The sequence below is a fragment of the Gopherus flavomarginatus genome, chromosome 13 (assembly GCF_025201925.1).
Source record: "Gopherus flavomarginatus isolate rGopFla2 chromosome 13, rGopFla2.mat.asm, whole genome shotgun sequence".
NCBI lineage: Eukaryota > Metazoa > Chordata > Testudines > Testudinidae > Gopherus > Gopherus flavomarginatus.
Window position 1 is genome coordinate 8,163,212 of NC_066629.1, and position 22,855 is coordinate 8,186,066.

The 22,855-nt window shown below is 57.4% G+C and overlaps 2 pseudogenes; one reads left to right on the plus strand and one right to left on the minus strand.

Moving 5' to 3' along the window:
* Nucleotides 1-7,574: 7,574 nt before the first annotated feature.
* Nucleotides 7,575-11,887, plus strand: LOC127033554 (protein FAM3A-like; annotated as a pseudogene).
* Nucleotides 11,888-13,601: 1,714 nt separating this feature from the next.
* Nucleotides 13,602-22,331, minus strand: LOC127033678 (dynamin-1-like protein; annotated as a pseudogene).
* Nucleotides 22,332-22,855: the final 524 nt, after the last annotated feature.

A 22,855-nucleotide genomic window follows, 5' to 3' on the forward strand; every position in this document is an offset into this window, starting at 1 on the left:
AGGGACAGACCGAGCAGACCCAACCCGCAGAGGGTTGACTGGGTAAAGACCCAGTCGGATGAGGGGCAACATTCCCAGGAAATGGGGGCTGGCAGTGTACCACCGGTGAAAGAGGGAGGAGGTCCCCAGGTCAGCTCCTCTGGGGGGCTGGATGCTCCAGGCTCCAAGTTTTTGGTTTACAGGGTGGGAGCGGGGCTGCCCCTCTGGAGAAAGTGCCTTGTTTCCCTGGAGGTAGATGGGAGGAAGGTCACAAGGACACGGGCGCAGAGGTGATGATGGCCCGGCCCGAGGTGCTGGCCTCAGATCAGATGGTGCCCGACACCTACCTGACCCTGATGGGTGTGGGCGGGACCCCATTTGAGGTGGCCGTGGTGAGGGTACACCTGAAGTGGGGGGCCAAGGAGGGCCCCAAGGACATAGGGGTACACCCACATTTCCCCACGGAGGTGTTAATGGAGGGGACCTGGAGCTCTGGCCAAGCAACGCCCAGGGTGCCCTGGTTGTGACCCGTAGTTAGAGTCGGCACAGGACACAGCGCCTGGACAACGGGGAAAGTACTGTGCCCTAGGCGCAGGACCCTAACCTGGTGGGGAGGGAATGCCCAGGGACACGGCTCAGAGAGGCTGCGGCCTCAGACCCAGCCGACGAGAGAGAGCAGGTCCCCATCCCTGTCCCAGCTGCTGAGTTCCAGGACCAGTTGCAGAAAGATCCCTCCTTGCGGAGGCCAAGGGACCTGGATAACCTCAATGCGGTACAGTCCATGAGGAAAGTTGCAAGGAGAGGTTCCTGTGGGAGAGGTGGCTTCCGTGTCCAGCTCTGGGAGTGGCGTGGGGAGTGGCGGTTCCAGCAGGGGTGGAGTGTGGCATCCCTCCCCAGCTCTGTGGGGGGTCTGGAGAGTGGCGTTTCGAGTGGGGGCGGGGTGCTGGCTTCCCTCCCCAGCTCTGGGAGGGGAACGGAAAGTGGTGGTTCCAGCAGGGGAGGGGCGCTGGATTCCCTCCCTAACTCTGTGGGGGAGTGGGAAGTGGCAGTTTGAGTGGGGGCGGGGCACTGGCTTCCCTCCCCAGCTCTGGGAGGGGCATGGGGTGTGGCCGCTCGAATGGGGTCGGGGCGCTGGCTTCCTATCCCAGTTCTGGGAGGAGAGCGGGAAGTGGCATTTCGAGTGGGGCAGGGCGCTGGCTTCTCTCCCCAGCTCTGGGACAAGCCTTTGGAGTTGCGGTTCCAGTGGGGGTGGGGTGCTAGTTTCCCTCCCCAGCTCTGGGAAGGGAGTGGGGAAAGGCAGTTCCAGCGGGGGTGGGGCGCTGGCTTCCCTTTCCAGCTCTGGGAGGGGCCTGGGGAGTGGCGATTTGAGCGGGAGAAGGGGTCGTTGCCTTCCCTCCCCAGCTCTGGATGGGGACTGGGGAATGGCGGCTCCAGCGGGGGTGGGGCGCTGGCTTCCCTCCCCAGCTCTGGGAGGGGAGCGGGGAGTGGTGGTTGCAGCGGGGGTTGGGGGGCTGGCTTCCCTCCCGAGCTCTGGGAGGGGCGTGAGGTGTGGCCACTCGAGCGGGGGCGGGATGCTGGCTTCCCTCCCCAGCTGTGGGAGGGACCTAGGGAGTGGCAGTTGAAGTGAGGGCAGGCAGCGAGCTCGTTGCTTTGGTCACAGCCTCAGAGCCAGCGTGAACCCCCTCTCCAGTGTGCAGGGGGGGAGCATCTCTCCCTCCCACTCAGCCCCAGGGGGCTGGTTACAGGTAGGCAGGTATCCGGAGCCCAGCAGCCCCTCCCCCCGCCAGCCACAACATTTGCATTTTCACTGACCATTTCCGTCTTACTCAATTGGTTCCCTGGATTTGAATTCAAATCCTCGACTGTTACAGGAGCAGGGCCTGGATCCTGTCCCAAAGAGACACAGTCACCCCCCAACGGGGCCTCCCAGCCCATATCCTGGAGAACCCCAACGACCAGCCAGCCAAACCCCTCCTGGGTCTGCACAGGGATCCGGGCCATAGACAGGACTCATAGACTCATAGGTCAGAAGGGACCAATATGATCATCTAGTCTGACCTCCTGCACAAGGCAGGCCACAGAACCCCACCCATCCAATTTTATAACAACCCCTAACCCAGGACTGAGTTATTGAAATCCTCAAAATTGGTTTGAAGACCTCAAGCTGCAGAGAATCCACCAGCAAGCGACCCATGCCCCACGCTGCAGGGGAAGTCGAAAAACCTCCAGGGCCCCTGCCAATTCGCCCTGGAGGAAAATTCCTTCCCGACCCCAAATATCGCGATCAGCTAAACCCTGAGCATGTGGGCAAGACTCACCAGCCAGCACCCAAGAAAGAATTCTCTGCAGTAACTCAGTTCCCATCCCATTCAACATCTCCCCGCAGACCATTGAGCAGACCTATCTGGTGATAATCCAAGATCAATTGCCCAAATTACGATCCTATCATAACATCCCCTCCATATACTTATCAAGCTTTGTCTTAAAGCCAGAAAAGTCTTTTGCCCCTACTACTTCCCTCGGAAGGCTGTTCCAGAACTTCACTCCCCTAATGGTTAGAAACCTTCGTCTAATTTCAAGTCTAAACTTCCTAATATCCAGTTTATACCCATTCGTCCTCGTGCCTACATTAGTACTAAACTTAAATATTCCTCTCCCTCCCTAACGTTAACCCCCCTGATATATTTATATAGAGCAAGCATATCCCGCCGCAGCCTTCTTTTGGCCAGGCTAAACAAGCCAAGCTCTTTGAGTCTCCTTTCATAAGGCAGTTTTTCCATTCCTCGGATCATCCTAGTAGCCCGTCTCTGAACCTGTTCCAGTTTGAATTCATCCTTCTTGAACATGGGACACCAGAACTGCACACAGTATTCCAGATGGGGTCTCACCAACGCCTTATATAACGGTACTAACACCTCCTTATCCTTGCTGGAAATACCCTGCCTGATGCATCCCAAAATCGCATTTGCTTTTTTAACAGCCGTATCACATTGGCGACTCATAGTCATCCTGCTATCAACCAATACCCCAAGGTCCTTCTCCTCCTCTGTCGCTTCCAACTGATGCGCCCCCAACATATATCTAAAATTCTTATTATTAATTCCTAAGTGCATGACCTTGCACTTTTCACTATTGTATTTCATCCTATTTCTATTACTCCAGTTCACAAGATGATTCAGATCTTCCTGAATAGTATCCCTGTCCTTCTCCGTGTTAGCAATACCCCCCAGCTTTGTGTCATCCGCAAACTTTATTAGCACATTCCCGCTCTTTGTGCCAAGGTCAGTAATAAAAAGGTTAAATAAGATTGGTCCCAAAACCGATCCTTGAGGGACTCCACTAGTGACCTCCTTCCAGCCTGACAGTTCACCTTTCAATACGACCCACTGGAGTCTCCCCTTTAACCAGTTCCTTATCCACCTTACAACTTTCATATTCATCCCCATCTTTTCCAATTTAACTAACAGTTCCCCATGCGGAACCGTGTCAAACGCCTTATTGAAATCTAGGTAAATTATATCTACCGCATTTCCTTCACCCCAGGGACCGTCACCCAGGTCCCACAGCATCTCAGCATCTGCGGCTGCACCACCACAGTTCTCTCTGTCCCAGGGTCTCGCCACCCCGGGCATGTTTCCCCACTGACCCTTGGGCAGCCCCCTATGTCTCTCTGCTCCACCATCCCAAGTCCATGCTGCTGCTGCTTCTCCTGCAGCTTTTCCTCAGGCTCTTGCTCTCTCTCACGATCCTCTCACACTCTCAGGCTCTGCTCCCATCCCATACATCTCCGATCCTCTGATGGGGAACCCAGTCATGAAAACCATCATCTGGTTGGGCACCAGATTCTCGGGGATGCCTGGCTGCTGCTCCAGCTGCTCCCAGTTCCTCTTGTAGCCCCATCTGGGTCAGGAATCTGCTCCTCAGAGCAGTCCTTCTCCTCCAACTGCACGATTAACTGTGCCTTGGTGAACTTCCCCATGTGTAACCCTCTCTTTGTGCACAGGATCACAATGTCCTTCTCAAGGAGATGGTGATAGGCCATCACTTCACCGTTCCCAAGTGGCTCTGGACTCACAGGCCTGTGTGCTCTTGACTCCCCCATGGTTTCCTGGAAGAACCTCTGGTGTGCCAGCCCTTCTTGTGGTCACCACCTCTTTGCCAGGGTCGAGCTGCCGACTCCTCCGTCCCTGGAACTGCTCCTGCCATTCCCAGGGGAACCCTGCTACTGCAAAAATCCTCCCTCCCAGGGCAGAGCGGCAAGCTCCTCCGCTACTGAGACTGCTCGCTGCAGTGCTCAAGGGGACCCTTTTACTCCAACAGTCCTTCTCGCTGGTCACACACTCCCAGAGGTTAACTGCCCTCTGAAACCGTCCCTGTCTGAGCCTTCAGCACACCTGATCCTCATTATCCCCCCTTTGTTTTACTACTCCCCAGTCACTTACTGCAAGCAGCACCATTCACGGGGTGCAGTACATCCTGCCCCTGCCACCAGTTGTCACGGAATCAGCCAGGTTCACTGAGCTTCTTAACCCTTTACAGGTAAAAGAGACATTAACCCTTAAATGTCTGTTTATGACAGGACGGAAGCCAGCGCCCTGCCCACGTTGGAACTGCCCTTCCCCTGTCCCCTGTCCCCTCCCACAGTTGGGTCGGGAACACAGCGCCCCACCCCTGCAGGAACGGCCGCTCCCCAGTCCCCTCACAGAGCTGGGGAGGAAACCCAGCGCCCTGACTTCGCAGGAACGACAGCTGCCCAGTCCCTTCGCAGAGCTGGGAAGGGAACCCAGCACCCTGACTTCGCAGGAACGACAGCTGCCCAGTCCCCTCGCAGAGCAGGGAGGGGAACCCAGCACCAGCTCCCGCTGGAACGGCCACTCCTCAGTCCCTTCACAGAGCTGGGAGGGGAACCGAGCACCCCGGCCCCGCAGGAGCGACTGATCCCCAGTCCCCTCGCAGAGCTGGGGAGGGAACCCAGCGCCCACCCCCGCTGGAACGGCCGCTCCCCAGTCCCTTCGCAGAACTGGGGAGGGAACCCAGTGCCCCGCCCTCGCTGGAACAGCCGCTCCTCAGTCCCCTCACAGAGCTGGGAGGGGAACCGAGTGCCCCGCCCCCGAAGGAACAGCCGCTCCCCACCCCTCACAGAGCTGGGGAGGGAACCCTGTACCCCGCCCCCGCTGGAACGGCCACTCCCAAGTCCCATCGCAGAGCTGGGAAGGGAACTCAGCGCCCCACCCTCGCAGGAACGACAGCTGCCCAGTCCCTCACAGAGCAGGGAGGGGAACCCAGCGCCCCGCCCCCGCAGGAACGGCCGCTCCCCAGTCCCCTCGCAGAGCCGAGGTGGGAAGGCAGACCCCCACCCCCACAGGAATGTCTACTCCCCAGTCCGCTCGCAGAGCTGGGCAGCGACCTAGCGCCGTGCCTGTCACGGAGTGCGGGGGAGTCCAGTCCTGCACCCCTCTTCCTGGACTCACAGTGACTCTCAGCCAGCCAGTAAAACAGAAGATTTATTGGACAACAGGAATGCAGGTTACAGCAGAGCTTGGAGGCACAACCAGGACCACTCAATCTATTTCTTCTGGGTGTTCAGGGTGCTTGGATCCCAGCTTGGGAAACCCTGAATTCCAACCACCCAGCCCAAAACAGAAACTGAACTGCCCTTCCTCCAGCCGGCCGATTCCTTTGTCCAGCTTCACGGGAAAAGGTGCTGACACCCTCCCCTCGTACCTGGCTCAGGTTACAGGCTTAAAAATCCTGTCCCTTACCTAATGTCCTCCCCAGCTCTCCCATCCCCCACACAGACAGTCCTTACTACATCACATCTCTCCCCCCTTCGAGACTGAACTCAGTGGGGTCACTCTGCCCAGTGACCTGAGGAAGTTCAGGGCCCCCTCTCCGGGACAACGCGTCCGCTGTCAGGTTGGCACTTCCCTTCACTTCATAGTCCTGCAGGAGCAGGCTCCACCTCAGGAGCTTGACGTTGGCTCCTTTCATCTGGTGCAGTCAGGTCAGGGGAGAGCGGTTGGTGTACATGGTGAAGTGTCGCCCAAAGAGATATGGCTCTAGTTTCTTAAGGGCCCACAACATGGCCAGGCATTCCTTCTCGATGGCTGCGTAGTTCTGCTCCCGGGATAGCAACGTCTTGTTCAGGTACACAACTGGGTGTCTCTCCCCCTTTTCATCCTCCTGCATTAGCACCACCCCTAGTCCCGTGTCTGAGGCGTCAGTGAACACCATAAAGCGCTTGTCGAAATCTGGGTTTGCCAGAACTGGGCCACTAACCAGAGCCTCCTTCAGCGCCCGGAGAGCCTGCTGGCACTGTTTGGTCCAGACCACCTTGTCTGGCTTCCCCTTCTTGCACAGCTCAGTGATGGGGGAAGTTATGGGCCTAAAGTAGTGCACGAATCTTCAATAGTACCCCACCAGGCCTGGACCTGCTTTTTGGTTTGGGGAGCAGGCCAGTCTCCGATCACCTCCACCTTGGCTGGTTCTGGCTTTCGGCAGCCACTCCCCATCCGATGGCCCAGGTAAGATACTTCAGCCATCACCACCTTACACTTCTCAGCCTTTATGGTTAACCCAGCCTCTCGGAGTTGGTCCAGCACTCCTTTAACCTAGGACACGTGGTCCTCCCTGGTCTTGCTAAAGACGCAGATGTCGGCAATATACGCCACAGCAAAACTCTCCATCCCCCTCAGTAGCTGTTCTACCAGGCGCTGGAAGGTGGCCAGCACTCCCTTGAGGCTGAAGGGCAGGGTCAGAAACTCATAGAGCCCCAGAGGGCTGATAAAGGCCAATTTCAGCCTGGCACCTGCGTCCAGCGGCACTTGCCAGTAGCCCTTTGTCAGATCCATGGTGGTGAGGTACCGAGCGCCTCCCAGCTTGTCTAGGAGCTCATCAGGCCTAGGCATGGGGTTGGCAACATATATGGTGGTGACATTGAGCTTTCAATAGTCTACACAGAACCGGATAGACCCATCCCTTTTGGGGACCAGCATCACTGGTGACGCCGAAGGGCTGGAAGACGGCTGGATCACCCCCAAAGCCAGCATGTCTCTGATCTCTTTTTCTAGGTCCTGGGCAGTTTTCCCGTTGACCCGAAAAGGGGAACATCTTATAGGGGGATGTGATCCGGTCTCCATGAGGTGGACAGGTCGGAAGCTAGAACCCCATGGGGGGCTGTGGTAGCAGGGGACTGGGTCCCAGGCTGGGAACAGGGAACCCATGGGGGGCTGTGGTAGCAGGGGACTGGGTCCGAGGCTGGGAGCAGGGACCCCATAGGGGGCTGGGTCCCAGGCTGGGAGCCGGGACCCCATGGGGGTGGTAGCAGGGGGCTGGGTCCCAGATACAGGGGCAGGGACCCTGCTGCATCACCTTAGGTGTCCCTACCGGCAGGGGTGGAGGTTGTCCCAGTCCCATAGGGTGAGGGAGGAGCACTCCCCCATTTAATAGGTGACTCCCATGGTCCTGTGTCTCTCAGCTCATATTCCCCCACCAGTGCCCCCCTCCCAGGAGCCTGTCCCCCCCATGGTGGGGACATGGCACCCTTGACTGGTGTGGGAGCTGTCTAGCCCAGGGAACCAGGGGTGGAGTGTGACATGAGCGTGTCTTGGCGACCTCCCCACATCTCCCCATCCCCAGAGCCGCGGCCCAGGAGATATAATGTGGCCTCCCGCAGCCCTGCCCCGAGCAGCGTCTCGCCTTCCGCCTGGTCAGCGGTGCCGCCAACGTCATCGGGCCCAAGATCTGCCTGGAGGATGAAATGTGAGTTGCAGGTTTGGGGCTCAGCATGGGAGGTGAGAGAAGGCAGCATGCTAATCAGGGTCAGAACTGTGGGGCGGACCCAGGAGTCCGGGCTCCCTCCAAGCCCACTGGACTGCACACTCCTCCCAGAGCCAGGGAGAGATCCAAGGTATCCTGGCTCCCCTGTAGGTGGTGGGTGGGCCATTCTCACCTCACTTTCATTCCAGGATAATGAGCAGTGTGAAGAACAATGTGGGGCGGGGCCTGAACATGGCCCTGGTGAATGGTGAGGTGGGGAGGGGGAACATTGTTGTGGGGCACTGGGCAGGCCAGAGGGTATGAGGGGACTGGGGAAGAAGGGGGCTGCAGAGGGTAGGGGGAGCTGGGGAGGGGGCAGTGGGGCCAGGAAAGGGGAGCTGGTCTGGGGAAGGAGGGGGGCTGCAGCGGGACAGGCTCTGACTCTCTCTCTGGTTCCAGGAGTCAATGGGGAGCTCATTGATGCCAGGTTCTTCGACATGTGGGCTGGAGGTGAGAGGGGGGCAGCACCTGAGGATGTCGGTGGGGAATCTTTGGGGGCTCCAGGTGAGAGACCCTGGCGCAGGGGTGGGGTGTCTGTGAGAGGCAGGAATGTGTGGGGGGAGGAGGCTCAGAAGCCCTGTGGGGCAGGAGGGCAGGGAATCATGGGGCAGCCACTGAGGATGTTGTGGGAGAGGCTTGGGGGGCGGGGGGAATCCATGGGGGCTCCAGTTGGGAGACCCTAGTATGGGAGGTGTGTGTGATAGGCAGGAACCTGGGAGGAGGCTCAGGGGTACCCCGTGGGTCAGGGGGGTCCAGGCCTGCACTCACCCTGCATCTTTCACCCCAGACGTCAACGAGCTGCTGAAGTTCATTCGGATGCTGCATGAGGGAACCCTGGTGTTCGTGGCCTCATACGACGACCCAGCCACAAAGTGGGTGTGGGGTGCGGGACCAGTGAAGCCTTTCCCCTCTGAGGGTGCCGGCTCCCATTCAGCCCCAGGGCGGGGACTGGCTGACTTAGGGGGGTGGGAATGCGGCCTGGGGCCTCACCCCTCTGGGGGTGCTGACTCCCATCGAGCCTCAGGGCCAGTGTTGAGGGGCCTGTCTGGCTAGGGGGGCAGGATATAGGTCCTCTCCCCTCTAGGGGGCACCAGCTCCCATCCGGCCCCAGGGCGGGGACTAGCTGCCTTGAGGGGTGGGGTGGGGAATGGGGCCTGAGGTCTTTCCCCTCTGGCAGGTGCTAGCTCCCATCTAGCCCCAAGGTGGGGGCCCTGGCTGGCTCGGTGCAGGGCCCTGATCCTCCTGCTGAGCCAGGGCTCTGCCCCCCGGATGAACAAAGAGACGTGGAGGATTTTCAGCGAGCTTGGCAGCAGTGTGGCCAAGGAGCTTGGATTCCGCAACAGCTGGGTCTTCGTGGGGGTCAAGGGGGTGCAGGACAAAAGCCCCTTCGAGCAGGTGGGCCCCCACCTTCCCGTTTCCCCCTTCCTGGGGGCAGACCCACTCCTCTCCCCATCCCCAGCTGATTGCCTTCCCAAGGGCAGACCTGGGGTCAGCTAGCGGGTGTCCTGTCATGCCTGCAGAGATTCCCATGAGTGGAGGCCTGGGGGAGGGGGGGATGGGTCACAGCTCTGGGTGGGAGAAGAGTCTGGGGCCCCTGGGACTGAGGGGGTAGAGAAGCTGGGGGTGTGGGTCACAGCTTGTGTGGGGGGAGAGGCTGGGGCACCTTGGACTGGTTTCAGCTGAGAGACTAGATGAGCCCGGGGGTGTGCACAATGCTGGGGGGCTGTAGTGGGGGGGCTGCAGGACTCTATGCAGGGGGCTCTGTATAGACCCCACCCATGTTGTGATGAACTCTGCAATAAATGCTGCAGTAGAAACCCCTGCCTGTCTGAATATAAGCAGGAAAAAGACCCTCCCATCCCTTCCCCAGGCTGCAATCCACCCCTTGGAGCTACCCCCACTGGAACCTCCCCCAGCACAGCCTGTTGGGATCAACCTTCTCCCAGGACCGCCCCCATATACAACCTCCCTCTCAGGACCTCTCCCCTCCCTTTGGTTAATGAGCCCTGCGGCCGCTACGCAGCCCTCCCTGGGATCCTCCTTCCGCCCAGTATGGGAGATGGGATTTTCGCAAACACCCACAAACAGCGTCTCCCAGAATCCACCTCTGCAGACCCCCTACCCCCCAAAGGGACATGTGGCCCATGCTGGCAGGTGAAGAGTTAACAGGCAGCTGAGTGGTCCAATTAGCCCATCCTGGAGAGGGATGGAAGGCAGCTAATTAAGGATGAGCAGCAGCTGGGGAGGTGCAGGCTTGGTTCCTATAAAGGAAGAGGATGAGGGTACACTGGCTGGAAAGCAGAGGTGGAGAGAGAGGGTTGTGCTGGGAGTTGGAGCCCCGCCCCGCCCCGCCCCGCTCCGGTGTGTGTTCCTATACTGCTGGAAAGCCCCCTTCCATCAGTGCAGTCTCTGTCCATGCTGTGGAGTCACTCTAGTGTGGTCTGTTCCATAGACACCCCTGTGGCCAGGGTTGTAGGGTGGGCCCCTGAGGGAGGGACAAGGAATTGGGGGGGTGACCTTCATGGAGGTGGAGCTAATTTCACAAGTAATTTTATATTTTTATTTTTAAAAACAAAAATGTATTTAATTATAAAAAAATCTCCATTTCATAGTTAAAAATATGATCCTCCCTTATTTTGTGGCCCCTTCCTGGGGGGACATAGATACCTGCAGTATTGGGAGCAGCTGAGTGGGGGTTTTGTTAATGCTGGGGGGAGGCATAAATGCTGGAAGTGCCCCCTTGTCACTCCAGCCCTTAATATTCTGTTGCCCCCATGCACTGGAATCTATGTCCCAGCACTGAAGTGGGGCAGGCTGCACCAGGAATGCTGGCAGAGTGACTGCCTGAGAGCTCGTATTTGAGACAGGTGTCGGAGGGATTCCAAATGCCATGTGTAGTACAGGTTTGGTTGTGCAGGGGATGTCTGCACTTCAAACACCCCATCAGTGCCGTGTCAGCTACCTATGCCGACAGGGGGCCGGGGGGAGGTTTCCCATCGTCATAGGTAATCCACCTCCCCGAGAGGCTATAGCCAGGTTGATGGAAGAATTCTTCCATCTTAGTGCTGTTTACACCAGGGGTGGGTCAGTGTTGCTGCCTCTCTCAGGTTCTTCACACTGTAGCTGCACTGATGTAAATTCCTGGTGCAAACCAGGCCTAAGAGATTGTGGCTGGTATGCCCCGACAAGCATGCTCGCTCTCCCCCTCCCCACCCGTGGGACGCTGACTGGCAGCTGAGCTATTAACACCTGCGTAGGCTCATCCACACAACAGCTCTGAGGACTGTCTCTGCTGAGCGCCAGGAGTTCAGCGACGGTGCAAAGCAAAGGGGTGTCCGCCAGTCGTGGTCCGGACCCAGGAGAGAAGAGAGGCAACGGGCTGCACCTCGTCGCATTTGAGCTGCAGGTTGTTTGGGGACATAATCTGCCCAAGGTTTGTACGTGGGGCCCAGGGCTCTTTTGGGAGCAGCCAGCCCAGCATGGGGTCAGCCAGCTCATGCTGATGTTTGCCGAGGTGGGGCGAGGCCCTCGGCTCATGCAGGACTTGGGGCCAGAGACCCCCCCCCACTTCTAGGACGTTCCTGGGGCTGCTCCTCTGGGCAGCGCTCTGGGGGGGTCGAAGTAGCTGCTGATTCCTTAGGAGCTGCGGTGAGAGCGGCCGCAATTCAGCCCGTGGGCAGCGATCCTGAGGTTCCGGCTGCCTCATGAAGGGCAAGGAGCAGCCGGAGTTTGAGGGAGAAGCCTGGTGCTGGGGGCCAAGCAGTGGCTGCGGGGGCCGGCTGCGGACGGGCAGCAAGGGGGCTGGCGCGGAAAGACGCCCCAGCTGCAGGTCCCTGTGGGCGGACCGGGAGGGAAACCGGGGTTCCGGGTGGAGCCGGTGTCCCAGCCCCGTCCTGGCTCCTGGTTCAATCAGTGGCGGGTTCAGCAGCTGGTGAGTTGGTGCGCAAAGCCCCCCCGAGGGGACTCCCAGCCCCGGGCCAGGACACAGCGGGACCAGGTCCCCCCCGCCCCCCCGGCTGAGAACTGGCCATGGACCCGGCGTGGCCGCCTGGCAGGCGTGGCCAAGAGGCGGCCAATAGCGCGGCGATAAAGCAGGGCTGCTGCCTCTGAGCAGGGAAGAAGGCGGGGGCCAGTGCCAGGCAGGGGGAAGCCCCCCGTGTCCTGCTGCGGAGGTGCCCCAGAGGGAGTGAACCCAGCAGGTAGTGACCAGGGATCTCTGCTGCCAGCCATCTCCACCCCCCTGACAGACAGAGGCTGGGGACCCCATTCCTTACCCACATGACTCATGGTTTTATAGACCTCTGTCATAGCCCCCCTTAGTCACCTCTTTTCCAAGCTGAAGGGGCCTAGCCCCTTTAATCTCTTCTCATATGGGACCCTCTCCAAACCCCTAATCATTTTAGTTGCCCTTCTCTGAACCTTTTCTAGTGCCAGATGATCTTTTCTGAAATGAGGCGACCACAACTGTATGCAGTATTCGAGATGTGGGCATATTATGGATTTATAAAAGGGCAATAAGATTGTCTTATTTGTTATTCCTGAGACTAACATCCTGTTTGCTTTTTTGACAGCCTCTACAAACTGTCTTATTGTAGCTAAATCAGCCCCTATCATATTGTATATATAGCCAGAGTTATTTTGTTGCCCAAATCATTTAGTTTTGTGAGATTGTTGAGCAGTTTGAGACAAGGCACAGGCTGTGGGGCTTGGCCACAGGCCTTCTCCCCTGGCAGTCAGGGCCATGGGCAGATAACGGAATTTGGGCAGGGCAGGGGCTTGTCTCCAGCTGGAGAAAGAAAGGTAAGTTGGGGATATGGGGCACCCCTGCCCCCCAGGGAGAGGGAGAGTAGCCTGATCTCTTTCCCAGTCCTTCTGGGATAAGTTGGAGGAGCAGGTCAGGAGAAGGGCTAGACAAAAACTCCAAAGGTAGTAATAAAATGTTTTTAAGTACATCAGAAGGAGGAAGCCTGCTAAACAACAACCAGTGGGGCCCCTTGATGATGGAGATACAAAACTTAGCTTCAGTCTTTACAGCTGAGGATGTTAGATTCTCAAATCTGAGTTGGCTTTTGTAGGTGACAAATTGAGGAAATGTGAAGTTGCAGAACTAGTCATTAAGGTTTCTCTCAGAATGAAAGTTAAGCCCAAAGCAAAGTGTGAAGAACTTCAATCATTTTTAGATTCTCTTTGTTCCCTTATCAATTTTCTACATTTCCTAGGTTCTGGTTTATGTTAAGACCCTCTTGTGTGGTTATGGTTATCATCCCTGCATTTCAGCCCAAGATGCCACCTGAACGGGGTTGCTTAGGGCTGGGGGCATTTCCCATCCTTTATTCCAGCATATGAGACTGGGCTTGCAGGTCATGCTGACAAGGACAACTATAACTGTGCACCAAGGGACAGAACAAAATGGTAGTATTGGCTGCTAACAGAGTAGGGAGCATACTGGTCCCATATGAGGAGAGATTAAAGAGGCTAGGACTCTTCAGCATGGAAAAGAGGAGACTAAGGGGGAGGGAGGGAATATGATAGAGGTATATAAAATCATGAGTGATGTTGAGAAAGTAGATAACTTTTCCTTATTTACTTATTCCCATAATAGACAGCAGGTTTAAAACAAATGCAAGGAAGTTCTTTAAAAAGCATTCTTATGAACCAGGCTGGTGCCCATACTGCATTAGCCACTCAATGAATTCAAGCTAGCTTTTTGTGCAAACAGGTTTTATTCCATAACACCAACCCACCATCATACCGGCTCAGATATATAGGCAGCAAAGAACCAGAGGGAGGGGTGTGTGTGGTATCTCGAAACTCAGCTTCTCCAGCCATCCTCACCAGAGTTGTGTCTCCCAGATCTCAGAGATGGTCTGGCTGGCTCGCTGCAAGGCCTGATGGAAGACAGAAGACATTAGCAAAGGTAGGGTGGCAGAGAGACCTGACACCCCCCCTCCTCCCTCACCTGGAGCAGCCCAGCAGCCTCCTTGCGCTGCTGTGCCATGTCCTCTGATTCTGTAAGCAGCATGTCCAGCAGCTGCTGCTTGTATAGCTGTCCAACCAGCTGGCTCTGCAGATGGTCCTTGACATAGTTCACCAGGAAATGCATGATTGTCTTGAGGACGCTGTGGAGGAGGGGCAGAGGTCACAAGGGCACCCATCTCAAGCCCTTTCAATTCCCCATGGCCCTTAAGGGTCCAGGAGAGGGGCTGCAGCCTCACACCTTTGTCTGTCGTTCCCCCCCACCCCCTCAATCTTACCTGTCCTGGATCCTTTTGCGCACAATGAGGAAATAGGATTTGATGAGTCTGCAGATCACCTCACAATCCCGCTGCTCCTGCTGGCTCAGGTTCCATGTGGCCGGCATGGGCTGTGGGAAAAGAGAGAGGGCATGGGCCTTCAAGGAAAAGCAGGGGGGGGTCCCACCACGCAGGGCCTTCTCCCAGGGATAACAGTAGTAAGGTTATAAAGCCAGGCAATCTCCAGTTCCAGTAGCACAACGCTAGGATCACACGCAAAGGTCAGAACATTCTCCAACGAGGTGGGTCGAAGCTGAAGCTAGAGACATTGAGACTGGAAAGAAGGCGGAAATCATTAAGAGTGAAAGAATGGAATGTGGTGCACTGTCCAGCACTGGCCAGCTTTTCCCTAGGAATAACTTTGTGGCAGTTCTCTGGCCTATGGGTGTTGCAGGGTGTGTGTGTCAGACTAGATGATCAAAATGGTCCCTGCTGGCCTTGGAAGCAAAGCAGCTCTGAAAAGGCGCAATGGGAGCCAGAGCACTGAGGTTGGCCCAGACACAGCTCTCCTGCTGTCACTACCCCACTATCACCTGCCTGTGTGGGAAGGGTGTAACTCAGTGTGTCCAGCAGATTGACAGCATGGGAGCGACTGGGGCTGGAATACATGGGGGGCTGGGCATTCCCCTTGGGCTTCTCCTCCATGCCAGCATCCTCCACTTTGTCACTCTTCCAACGCCGGCTCCCCTCCGCAGGGGGGTCATTCTGGGGACAGCAGAGACCAGCTGGCCACGTCAAGAGGGGTGACACTGGTATCCAGTGGAGGAGGGGGGGGGAAGAGGCTCAGCAGTGGGATACAGGAGCAGAGAAGCATTACCTTGCTGGTGCTGACAGAGGCAGACACCAGCGCTGTGTCCATGAAGTCCGGGTGCTTGGTGTTAATATAGGCAAGCTCGATTGCAACCAGATTATGAACCTGCATGGGAGAGAGATGGGAGGGGGCCCAGCATGGTGGATTCAAAACAAAACAAGATTTAATTTAAACTCAATAAATGTGATTTTTGTTGTGAAACTGTTTAAAGTAATGTTGAGAGTATTGTAAGCTTAGCCCTTAACACAAGTTGCCAGAATTGTAATGGATTTTAATCAAGAGCAGTACATGCTTGCTGCTGACATCTTAAAGGACGTCAAACCGCATGTCCTCTTAGGATCATAGACCTGCCAGGGTTGGAAGGGACCTCAGCAGGTCATCTAGTCCAACCCCCTGCTCAAAGCAGAACCAGTCCCCACACATTTTTGCCCTAGATCCCTAAATGGTCCCCTCAAGGATTGAATTCTCAACCCTGGGTTTAGCAGACCAATGCTCAAACCACTGAGCTATCCCTCCTCCTCTTACACTTAACTTTCATTCAAAGGACATAGTGAAAGGCCTCTGTTGAACAGATCAGTTTTCAGTGCAAAACATGTTTTGCTTGACATTTGTTCTTCTGGACCCAGCACATTTAAAGGTAATTTAATTTTCTTACTTGTAATTTGTGTCAAGCTCTATTTGGATGGAAACTGGAATTCCATTAAAAATGCCCAGAAACAGCATTTAATTGTTTTTATTAATTATCTAGTTAATAACAAGGCATCATTCACCATTTTCGAATACCAGAAAATTAAACTCTGAATAAATGTAGGTTCAACTACATAATTGTTTAAATAAACGTGTATAACTCTAGTGTATCCACCTGCTTTGCAGAAAGAAGCACCACGCTTAGTGTAAAGACTATATTTAGCTGCAAATTAACATGGTTTAATGGTTATCAGCCAGTGAGAATCCAACTTTTTTTTAAAGTGCATTTTCCCACTTGCTGATTTAAATCCAATCAATCTCCCCTAGGACAAAGACTTCAACCCCCACTCCCATATCAGGCCCCTACCCTGCACGGATCCCAGATGTCCCATAGCAGCCCCCTCCCCCTGGGGTGTTACCATCTCGTTGGTGATGGGCAGCCTCTGCCGCAGGACGCCTGTCACCACCTCCACAATCGCTTCCTGCAGTTTGGGGAAGCGCAGCAGCTCCTGGTGCGGGGGGTGGGGGAGAAAGAGGAAAGATCTTGGAAATGTTGAAACTTCAAAAGATGGCTATTGAGATGTGCTGGACACAAATGGGCCCACAGCTTAGCCAGAGACTGCTCCAGCTGTGTTTGATGAGTGCAGGCCAGAGGTAAAAAAAGTAGTTACGCCACCTGATTGCATGCTATGTTATTTTACTGTCAGAGCCCATGGGGGTCAGGGAATCCAACCCCAGCTGCGCAGCACCCAGGTTACAGGGCAGGGGTCACAGAACCCCTCGCTGGTCTGGGTGGACCCCCCAAACCATCACACACACCCCAGGGGGATTGCACAAACTGTGTCAGAGCAGGCCTGAGGCGCCCAGAAGATAGAGAAGGGTCTTTGGTATCAGGTATCAAGGATGAATGTAACCCAGAAACAGACATGAGACCATAACCAGGGGGCAAAGCCAGCAGGCTCTTGGGAGGGCTCAGGGAGAAGATGGGGGACACCAGGGGCACAGCACGTCTGGCGACAGGGGGATGGTTTCACGCTGTGTTCTCACTGTAATGCTTTTATCTGAGATGAATGCACTGTGCAGCAGGGAAAGCTGGATGGGCTCTGCTAGCCCCGGCAGAGCCCCTTGGGGAAAACGTGGGGCAAACCACAGGCACTGGCCTAAGGTCAGACACTCCCCTGGGGGGCACCTGTGTGTTATAGGTGAAGCAGGGATGGATGATGGGAGCTGGGCTGTGGGGGGAGGGGGTCCCAGGTACCCACATGTTGTACATGGAGCAGGGATGGATGATTGCGGGGGGGCACCTGTGTGTTGTAGGTGGAGCAGTGCTGAATGATGTGCACGAGGAGCTGCAGCGCCAGCTGCACACAGCGCAGGCTCGGGTCCTCCAGACGCTTGATCTGACGTTTCACCAGCAGCTCGAAGGAGACCTCGGGCATGAAGAGGGCGGGACGGGGGCCCTGAGGGGGAGGCAGGGACCCCATCAGAGCAGTGGCTTCTCCAGTGGGGATAGAGAGAGAGACACCCCCACCCCCCGTCACCACCCAGCCTCATCCCATTCTCCACTCTCGTGGGGCACAAAAAGCCAGGAGGAGGCTAGTCGGTCCCAGGCAGCCGTAGCGAGATGGGACTGAGGGTGTTGTGGGGTGGGCACATCCCACTCCAGGGGACTGGGAGGGGGGCACATACACACACTCACCCCGCAGTCCACTATGGTCTGTTACCCCTCCTTCATGGCTCGGTACCATCCCCAATGTGGTACATGTGGGGGAGGGGTCCCCTACCAGTGTAGAATCAGGCAATGTTATCGTACCATGCAAGGCTGGGGCATGGTTGGTAAGAGGCACCATGGAGGGGGGCAGGACAGACACAGAGGCAGGGGTGCTCGGGCTCCAGCAAAGAAAGGGGGACAGAAGGGGCAGGGTGGTACGGGCCAAGCCAGGGGCTAGCCTTCCAAAGCCAGCATGTTCACGACGCCGCCCATGGCTTTGCAGTCTCCTCTTTAGCATTAACAACAGTTTACGAGGACAGCGGGTGGTATTTGCTATGGTGCTGGGCAGGCCGAGGTCTCTGGGTACCAAACCTCATGTCGCACTGTTCAATGTGGGACAGTGAGTGGGCCATGGGAACATCTGTGGCCCATTTATTCCACCTAAATTAATAGAACAGGGGCTGGTGGAGGGGGCACTGCCCAGGGGGGTACCATACCGTGGCACTTGCGAATGGCCAGTCAGGAATGTCCAGCATTCGTGAGCCCAGCCAGCGGGTCGATGGACTCCAACGTCCGGCCGAACGTCTCGTGGAAGATGTAACCCATGCGGGCACCCCCGCAGCTGGGGGATGGCGGGGTGGGGGGGGAAGAGACACAGAAGAGTTCAGAGGGAGCATAGAAACAGTAGCCAAAGCACAGCCCCCCCCCACCAAAATGGCCACACACCCCTGCCTCTCAGCACCGCCCACCCTCATGCCCCCTGACTTCTCAGCTCCCAGGTATCTGCACCGCAATTCCTGCCCTTGAGGGGGCAGGTCCGCCTCCCCCACAGCACTCACAGCTCTGAGGTCTCAATGTTCCAGGCCGTGCCCTCGATGGTGTGGCAGTACTCGGTGGCGAACTTGGTGATGATCTGCAGCAGCGTGGCATTCTTGTCCTCGATGGGCTGCCCATAGCTCTGCAGCACTGACTGATATTGGGCCGTCAGCACATTCACCCGGGTTTTCAGCTCCGGCAGGCAATCCCGGATGTAGTGCATCAGCAGCCTGGGGCAGGGCACAGGAATGGGCCCGTCTAACCCAGCCTCCCGGCTCCTGAATTTCCAGGGAATCATTCTAGCACCCAGCGCTGACAGCCAGGGCTCAACTCCTCCGCTGGGGTGACTCCACGGTCTCCTGCCACCATGTGCTGCCCTGCTCCTCCTGCTGCCCCCCATGCTCCTGGCCACTCTCTAGCGGCACTGAGTTCTGCTACAGAATGTCAGGTATGATACTCACCCACACCCCCCTTTCTGGTCAGTTGTAAATGGGCTCACTTCTATTCCGTCTGCTGGGGCAGCACACACCCCTCCGTCCTTTCCCTCCTCTGCAACAGATCCCTTAACTGCCCCCTGCCCAGCCCTAGTCCTCTGGCCCCAGTGCCCCTCGCCAGGGAGAGCAGAGCCCCAGCTGGCACCCACCGGTTGAGGGTCTTGGCCAGGTGCCGGGTGCCGTTGCGGTTGGCCAGCGATGGGTATCGCTTCTGCAGGAAGACCTGCTCATCCTGCAGTGACTCAGTGATGCTCTTCCAAGTGTTGATATCGTGCTGGCTCCTGGGAAGGTCGGGACAGAGTCATTGTCTGTCCCCACTCCCCCCACCCATTCCAGGCTGATGGGGAACGTTGGGTTTGCTGCCCCCTGCAGCCCCTCCAATCCCCCAAACTTCAGCACAGCAGCCCCATCCCACCACCGAAGACATTCTCCAGAACCCTCCTCCCCCTCAACTCCAGCCCCTCCCACCTCTCAGCAGACCCCCATGCCCTACATCTCCACAGCCCTCCCCCCAGACTCCACCACCCTCCTACCGACCTGTTCACCACCCCAATGATGCCCAGTTTGACAGGGATGACCCGGCCCATCAGAACGTCCATGGCGTCCGTCCCAGCATCCATCAGGTCCAGCTTGGTGACCACGGCCAGTGTGCAGCATCCTGCAGGAGTGGAGAGAGTAGGGATGATCAGGCAGGCCCAGGCTCAGAGATGGAGACCTAGGCCCAAGCTACACTTACCCACCTAGTGACCTGGATCAGGGTGTGAAACACCAAAGGGCGACCTAACCCCCAGCACAGACACTGCTGTGCTGGCAGACCAGTGTTTCTGGCACTAGGTGGCATTCCTACAGCACCAGGAAAGCCCCTCAATCGGGTACCCGTGTCTGGGCCGGCACAGCCGCTGGAGCCCACACAGTGCAGCCAGGGCAGGAGGCAGACCCCCAGGAAGTTTTGGAGCAGCAGGGCAGGGGATTCAGCCGACACAGACTCTGACCTAAGCCTGACTTTTCTTCTCTAGCCTGGGCCCTCCGATCCCAGACTGCAGGGGTCCAACAAACATCAGCAGGTTTTGCTATGGCCGCCCTGCATCTCTCCTGGTCCCTGCTGCCTGCAGCACTCCTGGCAGGGCTGAAGTCTCCGCTAGGGACCCAAACTCCCCTAGAGTGGTGGACAGCCACAGAGAGGAACAGGGGGGCTGGACCCCAAGGGACTTACAGGGGAACAAAGCCGAGAGCCTAGCACATTAAAAGGGGCGGCACTCCCTAAAGAGAGACTCTGTGAAGGATGCAGCACAACACTCAGTAAATTCCACTGCATCCCCCTTACCACCTGCCTCCACTCCCCCCATGCAGGGCTCACAGCCCACTAGCTCTCAGCCCCACCCATGCCCTAGGTCCCCTGGGGTAGCCCCTCACATCAGTACCATCGGGGTCAACATCCCGGGCCAGCTTGAGCGCCTCAGAGGTGGCCACGTCGGTGTTGGCAGCTGTCACAACCAGGATCAGGCAGTTCGGATTGGAGACGTAGGATAGGATCATCTCCCGCACCTGGCCCTCAATGTCGGGGGGCTGGTCCCCCACAGGCACCTGGAGATGGGAGAGAAGAGTGAGTGCAGGCTCCTGCCAGACAAGATACAGGTGAGCCCGGACTGCTGGGTTCTCTCTCCAGCTCTGGGATGACAGCAGGGGCAGGTGGTTAGAGCAGGAGGGGCTGGGAGCCAGGACTCATGGTTATAGACATCGACTGGCTGAGGGTCCATAGTTGGGAAGGTCTCCCAGTGAGAACAGGAATAAGCCAGATTTTGGAAATATCCCTTTAGCGGCAGCTTTGACAGACACCCACAGTGGGGCATTACCCCTCCCCACCCCATCCAAGGATCCCTCCCCATCCCATCCCTCAATGCCATGGGGGCGCCCGCCTCTCACCTTGGTGATCCCCGGTAGGTCGACCAGTGTCAAGTTCAGGACATGTGGGGAGTAGATCTTCAGATACAGGGGCTCCGGGCTGATCCCCTGCAGGGCAATAACCAACAGAGTTATACTAGAGGGTGCTGGGAGCCAGGCCTCCTGGTTCTCCTCCCCAGCTCTGGGAGGGAGAGTGGGGTCTGGTGGGTTATAGTAGTGGGAGGCTGGGATCAGGACTCCTGGTTTTCACACACAAACATTGGGGAGGTTTTGTCACAGGTGTTCATTACCTTGTTGGTTCCTGTCGTCCTCTCGGTCTCAGTCTCTATCTCCTGCTGGATCTCACTGAAGTCGGTGAAGGTCTGAGAGGGGACAGGGAGGCATGGCGGGCCCTGAGACACGCTCCATGGCCCCAGCGGCACTTCCCTCTGCCCCAAAGCTGACAGTACATGGACAGGGGGCATGCAATGACCCACAGCCAGGATGGGTAAGGGAGGCTGCCCCCATCTCCAGGAAAGGACAGGGATGGGTGCTGGGAATATCACCCCCATTATTCCTTGACAGACAGGTCAGGAAGGGGCATCCGCCACCCCTCTAATTACCATGTTTCCCCCCTAAGACCCAGACAGGGGTTGAGGTGGCCACCTCCAGATCCCGAGCAGGGCCCCTACCTTGTGCTTGCAATGCAGGAAGGTTGCCCACTCTTCGGCCAGGGTACCTGCACGGAGAGCCAATTTGGGGTCACTCTCAGCCCCCCAGGGTGTGGACAGGGCTTCAGGGGCTTGCGCAGCCCCACTGAAAGCAGCTGTTTTGGACCCTGGCTCCCCATAGGAATCATTGGCTTCAACCCACAGACATGGGCTCCCCAGCAGCAGGGAGAGAGGGAGTCACAGTGAGCCAAACATCTCGTGGTCTCACCACCTCAGCCCTTGAGGTCTCTACTCTCAACCTCCCAGAGCAGGGAGGGGGTGGGAGGCCTCCCAGTGAATGGTACTGCAGAGCAAGGGAGAGAACCCAGGAGTCCTGGCTTCCAGCCCCCCACTCCCACTCTAACCACTATACCTCACTGCCCTACCAGAGCTGGGTTACACCCAAGGAGTCCTGGCCTCCCACAATCTTCTGCTTCCTGTCCCCTCAGCCCAGGGAGAGCCCACCATGCCTCCCAGCACCCCCTTACTTGTCTCCCCACTGGCTGCATGTTGCCGCTCCTCCAGAAATGGCACATTCACCAGCTGCAAGACCAGGGGCCGCCGGGTGACAATGCCTGAGCCCCGGGGCAGGAAGTCGCGACCCACAATGCTCTCCAGAACTGAGCTCTTCCCGCTGCTCTGTGAGGAGGGGAGAGACGGGGTTAAGGCTGGAAGGGACAGGAGGGTGAGGGGCAGCCAGACGTGGTGGGCAGAGGGAGAAGAGGAGCCTGGGGCTTCAGAGATTAGAGAGTGTTGGCAGGGTCTCACCTAGACCCCAGTGGGGCAGCTGGATCCCCTCAGGAAGGGAGGGATTGGAGTCTCACCTGGGCCCCAATCACCATGACCTGGGGCAGTTGGATCCCCCCAGGGACAGAAGGGTTGGATGGGGGAGGTCTCACCTGGGCCCCAATCACGATCTGGGGCAGCCGGATTCCCCCAGGAAGGGAAGGGTGGGATGAGGGGGGCAGGGGTATCACCTGGGCCCCAATGAGGCAGCTGGATCCCCCCAGGGCGGGAAGAGTGGAGTCTCACCTGGGCCCCAATCACCACGATCTGGGGCAGCTGGATCACCCCGGCCCCTACGGTGTTGAAAATCTGCAGTTTGTTGATAATGGGGATCAGAGTCTCCATGGCAGGGCCGGATGCGGGGCTCCTCCCTACAAGGGGACATGGGGCACCCCCTCAAATCAACGGGGAGCCAGTACAGCCCCACAGCCAAAAACAGAACCCAGGCATACGGCCTCCCACCACCCCCTCAGACACGGAGCAGACCTAGGCACCTGGGCTCCCCGCCCAGACATGGAGCCGACCCAGGCGTCCAGGCTTCCCCCGACCCTCACAGACACAGAGCAGACCCAGGCGTCCGGGCTTCCCCCACCCCCAGACACGGAGCAGACCCAGGCATCTGGGAAGGGTTCGCTCTACTACCTGCGCTCAGGCCCCAGCTCCAGCCCTTTTCACTCCCCAACCTGGAAGCACTGCCCCGCCCCCCTCCGCTCCCTATTGGTCTGAGACCCCAGGAGTCCCATCGCTATTTGCGGAGGGGCCATCAATCACTGCTCAAAGCCTTTCCTCTAATCCCATAGCAGGAGAGTGGCTCGGCGTGAGGACTGAGACTGGAGGGTTATTGGCTCGTTCTCACACCAATCAGCGGG